The sequence below is a fragment of the Oryctolagus cuniculus genome, chromosome 2 (genome assembly GCF_051225735.1).
Source record: "Oryctolagus cuniculus isolate XC-2025 breed Fujian yellow rabbit chromosome 2, ASM5122573v1, whole genome shotgun sequence".
Lineage (NCBI taxonomy): Eukaryota > Metazoa > Chordata > Mammalia > Lagomorpha > Leporidae > Oryctolagus > Oryctolagus cuniculus.
This window is the reverse complement of record NC_142868.1, coordinates 126,330,848-126,344,436: the sequence shown is the minus strand read 5'-3', so window position 1 is coordinate 126,344,436 and position 13,589 is coordinate 126,330,848.

Genomic DNA, 13,589 nt, shown 5'->3' with positions numbered 1-13,589 from the left:
TTGGAAATAATTGAACCAGTGGATGAAAGATCCTCTCTCTTGTCTCTGTCTGTCTCTTTCTCTCCCTCTGTCATTCTGTCTTTCAAATAAAGAAAAAAAACTTGGTCAAATTGTTTGCATGAGTAAAGTACATGCATTTAAATTTCTATAATCTACTGCCACCATAGTTGAAGACTTTATTATATCCTTTTCCTCTAAGATCCACAAAAAACAATATAAGTATACTGGGCAACTAGTGCAAATTCCTAAATTGTCATCCATGTAATACAGTAAGACTTCACTTTGAAATCAAACAAAAGAAGTCCAAATGTGATCATTGGATTGTGCATTTGTTTCTAAAAGAGTAGACATCCTTGTTTACTCTAGTCTTCATTTATTGATAGGGAATATAAGCACAAGGTATCAGGGTAAATTTCATAAAAATCTTCCTGTTGTGGTGGTTGAAGGATGATAATTAGTTTATTAAAAACATCTCATTTGAAACTTATCGGGTTTCAATCCTGATTTTTCACCTATTTGGGAAAAAATCATTAATCTTTCTGAATCTCTTTCCATCACCAATAAAATACATCTGTAAACAGGCACTGTTTCAAAGGTAAGTTTTAAGGATTAAAACACAAACATGTGAATGACTGAGAAGAGTTCCTGGCATATCCAGGGCTACAATAAACATTAGTTGTGATTTTCATCATTAAAGAGAAGTACATTTATAGCCTTGTTCAAGTTTGAGTATATACTTCCTTTTGGTATTTAACTCTCTATTCATTTGAAACAGAGAGAGTGAGAGTGAGAGTGAGAGTGAGAGTGAGAGAGAGAGAGAGAGAGAGAAAGCATGAGCTTCAATCTGCTGGTTCACTACCCTAGATGGCTGCAGTGGCCGAGACACATTCAGGATGAAGCTAGGAGCCCAGAACGCCATTCATGTCTCCCCCATGGGTAGCGGGGGGCTAAGTACTTGGGTCACCTCTGCTCCTTTCCCAGGCACACTAGCAGGAAGCTGCGTGGAAGCACAGCAACCAGGGCTTGAACGTGGGTTCTGATATGGGATGCCAACATGAAAGGCAGTGGCTTAACCAACTGTGCCACACTGCTGGAACCTGAATCTATACTTTCTTATTCATCACCTATCTTCTGGTATTATCCAGTTAAATTTATAATATCAGTCTTATGATAAAAAACAAGTCCTAGTGATGAAATTTTTGAATAATAATTTAGAAAATTAAATACTCTTTAAACTATCAATTAAAAATTGAAAAGTAAGCTTCATACTGCATATTACTTGCTAAAATCTTATGGGGTTTCTCAATGGTATCAGTACCTTGCATTTATTTTTTTAGGTGAGAGTCGCTAATTTTTTTTTCTTTTTCACATTTTTTATTTAGTAAATATAAATTTCCAAAGTGCAGTTTATGGATTACAATGGCTTCCCCCCCATAACTTCCCTCCCACTCGCACAGCTCCCACCTCCTGCTCCCTCTCCCATTCCATTCACATCAAGATTCATTTTCAATTATCTTTATATACAGAAGATCAATTCAGTATATATTAAGTAAAGATTTCATCAGTTTGAACCCACACAGAAACACAAAGTGTAAAATACTGTTTCAGTACTAGTTATAGCATTACTTCACATTGGACAACACAGTAAGGACAGATCCCACATGAGAAGTAAGTACACAGTGACTCCTGTTGTTGACTTAACAAATTGACACTCTTGTTTATGGCGTCAGAAATCTCCCTAGGCTCTAGTCATGAGTTGCCAAGGCTATGGAAGTCTTTTGAGTTTGCCAACTTCGATCTTATTCCAACAGGGTCATAGTCAAAGTGGAAGTTCTCTCCTCCCTTGAGAGAAAGGTACCTCCTTCTTTGATGGCCCCGGTCTTTCCACTGTGATCTCACTTGCAGAGATCTTTCATTTAGGTTTTTTTTTTTTTTTTTTTTTCTAGAGTGTCTTGGCTTTCCATGCCTGAAATACTCTCATGGGCTCTTCAGCCATATCTGAATGCCTTAAGGGCTGATTCTGAGGCCAGAGTGTTATTTAGGACATCTGCCCTTCTATGAGTCTGCTGTGTATCCCGCTTCCCATGTTGGATCGTTCTCTCCCTTTTTGATTCTATCAGTTAGTATTAGCAGACACTAGTCTTGTTTGTGTGATCCCTTTGATTCTTAGACCTATCAGTGTGATCAGTTGTGAACTGAAATTGATCACTTGGACTAGTAAGATGGCATTGGTACATGCAACCTTGATGGGATTGAATTGGAATCCCCTGGCACGTTTCTAACTCCACCCTTTGTGGCAAGCCCGATTCAGCATGTCCCAAATTGTACATCTCCTCCCTCTCTTATTCCCACTTTTATATTTAAAAGGAATCACTTTTCAGTTAAAATTTAAATACCTAAGAATAATTGTGTGTTAATTACAGAGTTCAACCAATAGTACTAGAACAAAAAAATACTAAAATGGATAAAATATTACATTGTACATCAACAGTCTGCACAAGAGCTGATCAAATCACTGTTTCTCATAGTGTCAGTATCTTTCATCTGAGAACCATCAAAATCAGAGTGAAATTAAATGAAAACCTTGCTCAAGAGGTTTACAAATTTATTTGATTCAGAAGCAGCAAACCCTTTTTAATTAAGAAAAGCTTGGTCAACAAATATATTGATACCTATGATTTAGAGTGTATCTATTCTCATATTATATAGCAGCATTATATACTTTATTAATATTTAATCCTTTCTAATTACCTAAGCATTCCTTTTGGGAAAGTTATTCTTTTTTTAACTTTTATTTAATGAATATAAATTTCCAAAGTACAGCTTATGGATTACAATGGCTTCCCCCCCATAACGGCCCTCCCACCTGCAACCCTCCCCTTACCCACTCCCTCTCCCATTCCATTCACATCAAGATTCATTTTCATTTCTCTTTATATACAGAAGATCAGTTTAGCATACATTAAGTAAAGATTTCAACAGTTTGCTCCCACACAGAAACATAAAGTGAAAAATACTGTTTGAGTACTAGTTATAGCATTAAATCTCAATGTACAGCACACTAAGGACAGAGATCCTACATGAGAAGTAAGTGCACAGTGACTCCTGTTGTTGACTTAACAAATTGACACTCTTGTTAATGGCATCAGTAATCACCCTAGGCTCTTGTCATGAGCTGCCAAGGCTATTGAAGCCGCCTGAGTTCACCGACTCTGATCATATTTAGACAAGGCCAGGGTCAAAGTGGAAGTTCTCTCCTCCCTGCAGAGAAAGGTACCTCCTTCTTTGATGACCTGTTCTTTCCGCTGGGATCTCACTCGCGGAGATATTTCATTTAGTTGTTTTTTTTTTTTTTTTTCCTAGAGTGTCTTGGCTTTCCATGCCTGAAATACTCTCATGGGCTTTTCAGCTGGATCCACATGACTTAAGGGCTGATTCTGAGGCCAGAGTGCTGTTTAGGTCATCTGCTATTCTATCTGTCTACTGTATATCTCACTTCCCATGGTCCCTAATGTCAGAGAATATCATGTGAGTCTGTTTCTAATATCTTTATTAAGTCACTTTGATTCAAGCTTTTAGTGATCTTCATGTTCTTTTTGTTGCTCCCATCAAGTTGGCATTTGTCTGGGATCATCTGTGACTACACAAAGAGGATAAGAACACCTTCTATTATATTTGAAGATGGATAAGTGCTTTTTAATTCTCAAAAGATAATTTTTGCAAATCAAAACCATTTTAGAAAAATTAATATTGTCTCCTTAGACCACACAATGGCTTTTCCACCTATTCTTTCCCTGATGAATTCATATTATGGGTTCCAGTTTCAGGTATGTATCCCAACCAATTCTCCCTTTGCAGGTCACACAGCCACATTTCCTGATGCCCCAACAACCACTTAAGTAATCTTAATTTCTAAGCATCAACATGGATTCCAGAGTTCTTAAAATCCACGCTGGTTCATTTCTCTAGTTTTCTTATTTAAAAAAGATTTACTTACTTATTTGAAAAGTAGAGTGACACAAAGAAAGGGAGAGACAGAGCAAGAGAGATCTTCCATTCGCAGGTTCACTCACCAAATGTCCACAATAGCCAGCTATAGGTCAAGCCAAAGCCTGAAGCCCAGAGGTCTCTCCCCTTCTCCACATGACTGGCAGGGGACCAACTACCTGGGACATATTCTGCTGCTTTGCCAGGGGAACTGGACTAGAAACGGAGCTGCTAAAACTTGAAGAGGTGCTCTGTGATTGGACACCAGTATTGGAAGTTGCAACTTAAGCTGCTATGCCAGGATGCCAGCCCCTCTCTCAGGTTTCTCCCTTTTTCACCTGTGACAAGGAGATTTCCCTTATTTTCTTGTGCACTGAGGAGCAATTCAAGATAAAACCAAGCCAATCCTAATTAACAAACTGTAACTAACCAGCCAACAAAATCAGATATTGACTTAATATATTCAGAATTCATAGATATTACGTATTTGGAAGATCTTCTGCTGCAGTACTTTGTATGCTCTGATACCATAATTGAAAGAATAGGCAGGATGCCTACACTGTGGTACAGTGGGTTAAACCTCTGTTTGCAGCAGCAGTATCCCTCTTGGGAGCCTATTTAAGTCCTGGCTTCACATCCAATCCAGCTCCCTGCTAAGGCACCTGGGAAGGCATTGAAAGATGGCCCTAGTGCTTGGGCCCCTGCTACCCATGTGGAAGACCCAGAAGAAGCTCCTGGGATTGGCCAGGCATAGCCCTGGCCATTGCAGCCATTTGGTGACTGAAGCAGTGAATAGAAAATCTCTCTTGCTCTGTCTCTCCCTCTCTCTGTAATTCTATCTTTCAAACAAGTATATGAATCTTGCATTTTTTAAAATGTGAAAGTCTAGACAAACGTTTTAGGTATTTTGGTGTAACAAATAGCAGAAAAGGAAGAAGTAGCTAAATAGCATTTTTTCCACATAAGGAAATATTATTTTTTAGGAATATACATTTTTTCAGTTAAGGATGTGCTTATTTTTTTTTGTTCTATGCTCTCCCCATTATTTTTTATATCTCAACTGCATTTCTAATATATGTTATCTGTCTAGTGCCTAAAGGCATTAAAGTTTGTAATACCTGACTCAAGCATTTATATTTTATATTTTTTATCCTTTATATTTTTTATCCTTCTCTTAAGATTAAGGAGAAGCTTTCTACTTGCTGGTAGTAATAGAAGAAAAATTATAATGGAGTAGGCTTATTTCTCTTTGACTTCTATAAAATAATAGTGTGTGCCTTGAGCAGTTTTGACCTTCTTTACCATTTATCTTCCCACTGAAAACATTGCCTGAAGAAGCACTTTCCTAACATGTAAATACCCTATGAGCCACAGCCTAGTCTTTGTGCATATCATCCATACAATATTCTTCTACAGTTTGGTCACTCTTTCTTATTCTTGTTCTATACAGTAGCCTTGCCTTACTTGATGCTTCATGTTGTGATAGAACATCCTCTTTGGAAGTATTCGTCCTAGACCCTCCAACACCTGAATCTATTTGCCCAAGGTGTAGCAAGCCAGTCACGGACACTGGAGTGGCGGGAATGTATATAGTTTATTTTTCAGTGTATGCAGCAAAGAGGAAGGCAGCTATCCCTCACTCAATATCCAAGATCTCCGAGAGATTAAAGGTGGTCAATCAGTTTAAACTGGAAGTTGGGATCAGTATTGTGGTTCACCTATTAAGTCACTGCTTACAATGCTGACCTCTCATAGGAGCTCTGGTTTGAGCCCTAGCTGCTCCATGGGTGATTTAGTCCCTGCTGATAGGCCCAAGAAAATAAAACATGAACCATATACTTGGGCCTCTCTATTCATGTGGGAGGCTCAGATGGAGTTCCAGGCTCCTTGCTTCAGTCTGGCACAACCCCTGGCTGTTGCGGCTACTTGGAGAATGAACCAGAAGACAGAAGACCTCTTTCTCTCTTTCTTTACCTTTCTCTTGGCAATTATACCATTTAAATAACCAAATCTTAAAAAATACAAAGCAAGGCAAAACTTGAAATTGAGCAGTACCCGATTATCTCACATGCAGGTCCCTGGTTTGGCCACAGTTCTGATGGTTGCCTTTGGTCAGCAATGGAGGCCAGTGTGTTTCTGTTATAATGACAAAGTGGGGCTCCTGTTTGTCTGGAGTCTACATGTTGATTGGGTATCAGGTTGTTTGATAAGGGTCTAAGAGATCCTGCAACACTCATAATATTGTCTAGCATTGGGATATTAACTACAGAGGCGATAATTGTGACTCTTTATGATTTAAGTCTGATGGCTGGGGACATCTTTTCCCACCAGAAACCTATTATTTAAGGTATACAAACTCCATGCATTTCATAAATACAATTTTATGAACATAGTGAGAGTGATTCTTCCCACTGTACCCTCTATGCCACTCCACCCTTCTTCCTCCTCCCTCTCCTATTCACATTCCTATTGTTTACTAAAATATATTTTTGGTTAACTTAATGCAGAGAAGACTAACTGTATACTAAGTAAAGTTCAACAAATAGAATAAATAAAAAACTGTTTCTGATCAGTTTTTTGATTTCTCTTTTGATTTCTTCTATGACCCACTGTTCATTCAGGAGCATGTTGTTCAGTCTCCATGTGTTTGCATATGTTCTAGAGATTCTTGAGTTGTTGATTTCCAGCTTCATTCCATTGTGATCTAAGAAGATGCATGGTATGATTTCAATTTTTTTTTGAATTTGATGAGACTTCCTTTATGACCTGGCCTGTGGTCTATCCTAGAGAAAGTTCTATGGACTGATGAGAAGAATGTGTAGGATAAAAAGTTCTGTTGCTATCCATTAGGTCTTTTGTTGATTAACTATAGTGTTGATTAACTATTGTCTCTTTGTTGATTTTCTGTCTGGTTGATAGGTCCATTGTTGAAAGTGTGGTATTAAAATCCCCCATTATAATTGTATGGGAGTCTATGTCTCCCTTTAGATACAATAAGATTTCTGTTAAATAGCCAGGAGTCCTGGAATTGGGTACATATACATTTGTTATTGTAACATCTTTCTGTTGAATTGATCTCTTAATCATCACATAGTGCCATTTTTGCCTCTTTTAATAACTTTTGTGTTAAAGTCTATTTTACCTGATATTAGGATGACCACACTAGCTCTTTTATGGTTTCTGTTAGCATGGAATATCTTTTTCCATGCTTAAACTTTCAGTCTGTGTATATCTTTATTGTGAAATGTTTCTTGTAGGCAGCAAATAACTGGGTTTTATTTTTTAATCCATTCAGCCAATCTGTATCTTTTAACTGGAGACTTGAGGCCATTTACATTCAAGGTGACTATTGATAAGTAATGACATGGCCCTGCCATTTTTCCATAAATATTCCTATTGTTTACTTTGGATTTCCATTGTACTTTTACTGGGAGATTTTCTGCCTTGACTTTCTATCTCAGTGATGACCATGTTTCTGTGTTTGTGTGTGTAGCACATCCTGATGCATCTTGTTTTAAGACTGGACTAGTGGTGACAAATTCTTTTAATTTCTGTTTGTTATGGAAGGTTTTTATTTCAGCTTCCTTCATATATGAGAGCTTTGCAGAGTACAGTATTCTGGATTGATGTTTTTTTTTTTTTCTCTTAAGACTTAGAATATATCTCATCATTTTCTCTTAGCCTGTAGAGTTTCTGATGAGAAGTCAGCTGTTAGTCTAATTGGAGATCCTCTGAAAGAAATCTGGAGTTTCTCTCATGTACATTTTATAATCTTTTCTTTTTGTTTTACTGTGGAAAGCTTGACTACAATGTGTCACGGTGAAGATCTTTTCTGGTTATATCTATTAGGAGTTCTATGTGCTTCCTCTACTGTACGTCCCTTTCTTTCTATAAATTACATAAGTTTTCTGTTATTATTTCCCCAAAATGCCTTCTAATCCATTCTCTCACTCTACACCTTCAGAAACTACCCAAACTTGTATGTTGGGTAGTTTGATAGTATCCCACAAATCTCTAATACTGTTTTTTAGTTTTCTAATTTCTTCTTTATTTCATCTTTAGCAAGGAATTTTTCAGAGGAAGACAGAGGAATGCCAAGCTGTAGGAGAGATACTGAGGCCTAATGAATTTTATATCAAAGACATTAAGGGTAGGGACTCTATTTCACCTTCCTGTGATTTCAGTTACCAGCAGTCAACCACAGCCCAAAAATATTAAATGGGAACTTCCAGAAATAAACAACTCATGTATTTTAAATAGGATACTATATATATATATATATATATATATATATATTCTTTTTTTTTTGACAGGCAGAGTTAGTGAGAGAAACAGAGAGAAAGGTCTTCCTTCTGTTGGTTCACTCCCCAAATGGCCACCACGGCCAGTGTGCTGTGCCAATCCAAAGCCAGGAGCCAGGTGCTTCCTCCTGGTCTCCCATGAAGGTGCAGGGCCCAAGCACTTGGGCCATCCTCCACTACCTTCCCAGGCCACAGCAGAGAGGTGGACTGGAAGAGGAGCAACCAAGACAGAACTGGCGCCCCAACAGGGACTAGAACCGGGGTGCCAGCGCAGCAGGCAGAGGATTAGCCTAGTGAGCCGCAGCGCTGACCTGATATCATTCTTAACAGCATATAGTCTTATACTGTCTCATATAATCCATCACTGGATGTGAGCTTTCCTTTTGTCTATGTATTGATGCCAGAGACCCTGCATTGTGTTAGTTACTTAGTAGCCATGTGAATTATTCAGATCCATTGAGTGAACACATTCAACTAACCCTGATTTTACTTAATTATGTCCCAAAGTGAAACAGCAGTGATGCTGGCAATTTGGATGTTCCAAAGAGAAGCTGTAAAATGCCTTTTTTTAGTGAAAAGGTACATATTATCAGCCTAGAGAAAGAAATTAGTGTACTGAGGTCACAATGTTTATGCCATTCATCTCATTTTTTTTTCCCATTGTGTAGGCATTTTATCTCACATCATCAAAACAAGGGTGAGTATAACACAGTAGCAAATTTTGAGAGAGAGACTGTATCTAAATTTTATTATAGTATAATATTGTTATATTTTATTATTAGTTATTAAGCTCTTAATGTGTCTAATATATATTAAACTTTACAAGGTACATATGTATAGGAAAAACATAGTATATATTGGATTTTTTTGCTGTACAAGAATTCAGGCAGCTACTTGGGGTCCTGGAAGATGTGCCTTATAGAGAAGCAAGGTTCCCTTTTATATATCTTCTAACCTCTTATTCTTAAAAAGAAAAAGAGAGGTGGGTGTTTGACATAACATGTAAGATGTCCATGTCCTACCTAAGAGTATATGTGTTCAATTACTAGATATGGCTTCTAATTCCAGCCATCTGCAAATGTGAATTCTGGGAGGCAATGCTGACAACTCAGTAACTGAATCATACCACTGATGTAGGAGACCTGGGTTGAGTTCCTAGCTTCTGGCTCTGTCTTGCCCCAGTATGAATCACTGGGGGTACTCAGGGAGTGATCAGTGAATGGGAGAGTCTTTCTCTCTTTCTCTTTATGCCTCTCAAATAAACAGAGAGAAAGAAAGAGATGAAGGGAGAGAGGGATGGACAGGGAAGTATCAAAATTCTGAATTTTGGGGCTTGCTTCCTATGCATTTTAAGTGACTGTAATTTAATTCATTTTTATTTTTAGATCATTGTGGTCATGTGTTGTGACTTTGTGTGCCAATTAATTGTGCATTGTATTCCTATCTGTAGATTTTTGGTAATTGAATCTCAGCTACACATTATATGAAAAAAATCTGTTTTCCAAAAGTTTATCAAACATAGCTGAACCTCCTGTTCCTTTATCACTATAAACTTCAAAAGAGTGCAGTCATAGCTAGATCATGAATGCATTAGTCTTGGAGTTTTATTTTAGATCTCAAATTTCAAGAGATGAAATACATCAAAATTTCTCATGTAAGCAAAAAATACTATTGAAACTACCTGGGTCAGTGATATTTATCAAACCACATAATATTTTCTCTGTAACAATAAATCCTTTACAAAATAGTAATGCTTGATAAATGTTTATTAGCATTGGATTGAAACTAACTCACATTAAAGAATATTGGCGCAGCATTGTAGCGTACCCCACATCTGGAATGCTGGTTTGAGTCCGGGCATTTCAGCTTCCAATCCAGCTTCTGGCTAATGTATTCTGGGAAGCAGCAGATGACGGCTCAAGAATGTGCTTGGGATGCTGCTTCCCAGGGTGGAGACCTGGATGCAGTTGCTGTCTCCTGGCTTTGGCCTGGCCCATCTCTGGTTCTTGTGGGCATTTGGTTATGAGCCATTGGGTTGAAGAGCTTTCTCTCTGACTATCTTGCTCTGCCTTTCAAATAGATGAAAATAAATAAAATAAGGCAATGCATTAATGAATTCAGACAAAATATTTTGACCTACTAAGAACAATATCTCACAAAACTTCTTGCTACGTCCTAACTCTACAATAAATGGGTGTTCACAATTTGTGTTCAGAATGCTAACATGGAGGTCTTGCTGGACTCAAGTTTGGTCAGATTCGTAACAGAACTGTCAATAATTTGCCTCTGCTGGGATTAGAACAATTTCCTACAATGAAGTCTGATTTTTTTCTGATCACCCTTTGATGGCTGAGAGAATTAATTTTGTTGGCTGTTTCATCATTTCATAATTATTATATTATTATTATAATATATGTTAACAACATACATGTAAGCTTCAACTATGTGTATATATAAATGTATGTGTGTGTATATATATATATACACCTAAAGTTACTTGAAATCTGCTTTTGAGATAAAAAAAAATGGAAACTGGACCAATTATATAAATTAATTTATATATTTATAATTATATAATTATATAATTTATATAAATTTATAAATTAAATTACTAAGGTAAATTATTTAACCTTTCACATTTTCCACTTATTCCTTAGTAAAAAGCATTTTAAAAGCATGACTTCATATGCAAATCCCTTTACATGCTATGAGTTTTAGTGTTGGCTTTTGTTTTTAAGTATGGGGTGGAAAGGCGAGCTCTCGCCAGCCACGGAGACTGCTGCATGCTGCCTATTGAGTCCTCATGCCATTAGTGTGATGCTTAAAGTAAAAGTCATCAGGTGAGTGGTAGCAACTTGTTCATGACTTTTTAATGCAAAATGAGGCCTCTCGCAGTTGATTAGCTGAGTTAAATAAGTCATGCTTTTTCACGTGATAGATTAGGAATGAAGTCCAAAAGAAAAGAAAAATTTTAAGTTACATGCTTTCATGAATATTCTATTTTAGTTGGAATGATAGGGTATTCTTATTTGAAACAATACTTCAGATACCCCTGTGTGAGGTACTAAAAATAATGTCTGGGTTGGAGTTATAACAGGTTTCGCTGAAAAGTAATCAACAGTGTAATTTAACGAAGTTTGAGGTTGAATGGTTGAACTATACTAACATCTCTCCTCTGCTTCCCAGTAAGCTCTTGATTTGCAGTTTGGGCCTGGAGGTGAAAAGTTGTCCAGAGTTAGGGGTGTATTATTTTGGAATAGATGCCCTGGGTAATAGCTATGACCTGTGTCTAGGAGGAGCACTTTGAGGCAGGGAAAAGCACAATAACGCAGGAGTGTGCCTCCTGTGGCAGTTGCTGGTCATCATTCTCACTGCAAGGAGCCACATTGCAGGGTGAGGCTGGGGGCAGAGCCTGCAGGCAGCCTGCTTTCAATAATTCTTGGTGCAGCAGAGCTGTAAGCAACAGAGCCATTAGGGACCCTTTGCTGATTAAACTTCCCACCATGTTGCACTCTCATTTTGAAGTCAGGGGACTCTGTTTATTTGGAGTAAGGGTGGAAGTTATTTCAGATTTTGAGGACGGTTCTCTGGTAGGTTTGGGATCTGACTGGATAGTTTTTACATTTACAAGATGCTCCCAGCTTTTGTGACTTGAGGAGTTTGGGCACCATGGGCCAGTTTTCCCATTGAAGGTTCAGTGCCCATGCAACTGAAAACCTAAACTTCAGGACACCAGTGGTTATCAGCACTGAATGTCTTTGAATCCTGTTCCTTCTCTTTCTCCAAAAGGTGCTCACTCACATATATTCATATTCCTGGTGAAGGAGAGCAACATGTGCTCCTTTTTTGTCAACTCTCTCTTTTTCTGTATATACCCAACACTGTCAATTCCACCTCATAAATTGAATTTCTTTCAACTGGCTTCAGCTCATGGTCACTATCTCAGGACAAATAGTCTTTTTTTTTTAATGGAATCCTACAAACACCTAAGTGATCTGTCTCCAGTCTTGTTCTTTCTTCCTTTCTCTGCAGTTAAGAAATACGAGGTGTGGCACTGGTACTGTGGGTAGCGGGTAAAGCTGCCTGCAGTGTCGGTGTCCCATATGGGTGCCGGTTCTAGTCCTGGCTGCTCCTCTTCCCATCCAGCTCTCTACTATGGCCTGGGAAAGCAGTAGAAGATGACACAAGTTCTTGGGTCCCTACACCCATGTGGGAGACCCAGAAGAGGTTCCTGGCTCCTGGCTTCAGATTGGCCCAACTCTGGCCATAGTGGCCATTTGGAGAGTGAACCAGCAGATGGAAGACTTCTCTCTCTCTCTGTCTCTGCCTCTGTCTCTCTGTAAGTCTGCCTTTCAAATAAATACATCTTAAAAAAATACAAGGTGGTTAATATCATCAACAAGTTTAGGGTTACTTTAAATAAACTCATGATTCGTTTATTTGTCACACAGATGGCAGCCCTTGTGTAAGTCTCCAGCATCTGCTGCCCCCATGTGCACCATGCACTACAATCACGTGGCCATTACCTCCTTGTCCAGTTTTAAGCCAATTGGAATCTCAAATTCCTTCCACCCTTTGCACATGCTTCATTACTGAACTGGAAGGTTTGCCTGCCTTTAGCATTTTTTTTTTCCTTCCATTCTGCCTCTTCCCTACTTCCCTTGTCTGACTTTTTCCCACTCTTCAGTTTGTAGATTAGTAGTTGTCCCTTTCAGGTGCTGTTTTTGGATCTCCCCAGTGAGGGGGCAGCAGTATTTTTCAGTAGAAGGCCATGTTTCTGTTACATGATCTTCATTTTGTTTTGTTTTTCTAAAACTCTTTAAAAGTCCCAAAAGCATTCTTAACTTTCACACATTCAAAATCTGGCCAGGGCAGGATTTGACTATAATTTGATGTGCCATTGACACTACTTCATAATGTGTTCTCAAGAGCAGCTTGCCCTTTCTCTAAAAAAGCACATATCAACATTGAAATTTTTTAAAACCTGCTTTAGGCGATTTTATATTACATAAGAGTTGTAAAGATAGTGCAAATGCTACTATTTTTTCCTTATGTTAACACCTTCTATAACCATACTTTATTTATTAAGACTAAGAAATTCAAATTGGCACAACACTAATAATTAGACTATAAAATTATTTTAGAGATTCATTTTATATATTGAAGGGCAGAGTGACAGAGAGGCAGAGACAGGGAAGGAGGGATAGAGAGAGGGAGGGAAGCAGAAAGAGAGAGAGAGAGAGAGAGAACACTGTATATTGGTTCATTCCCCAAATGCCCAAAATAGCTGGGGCTGGGTCA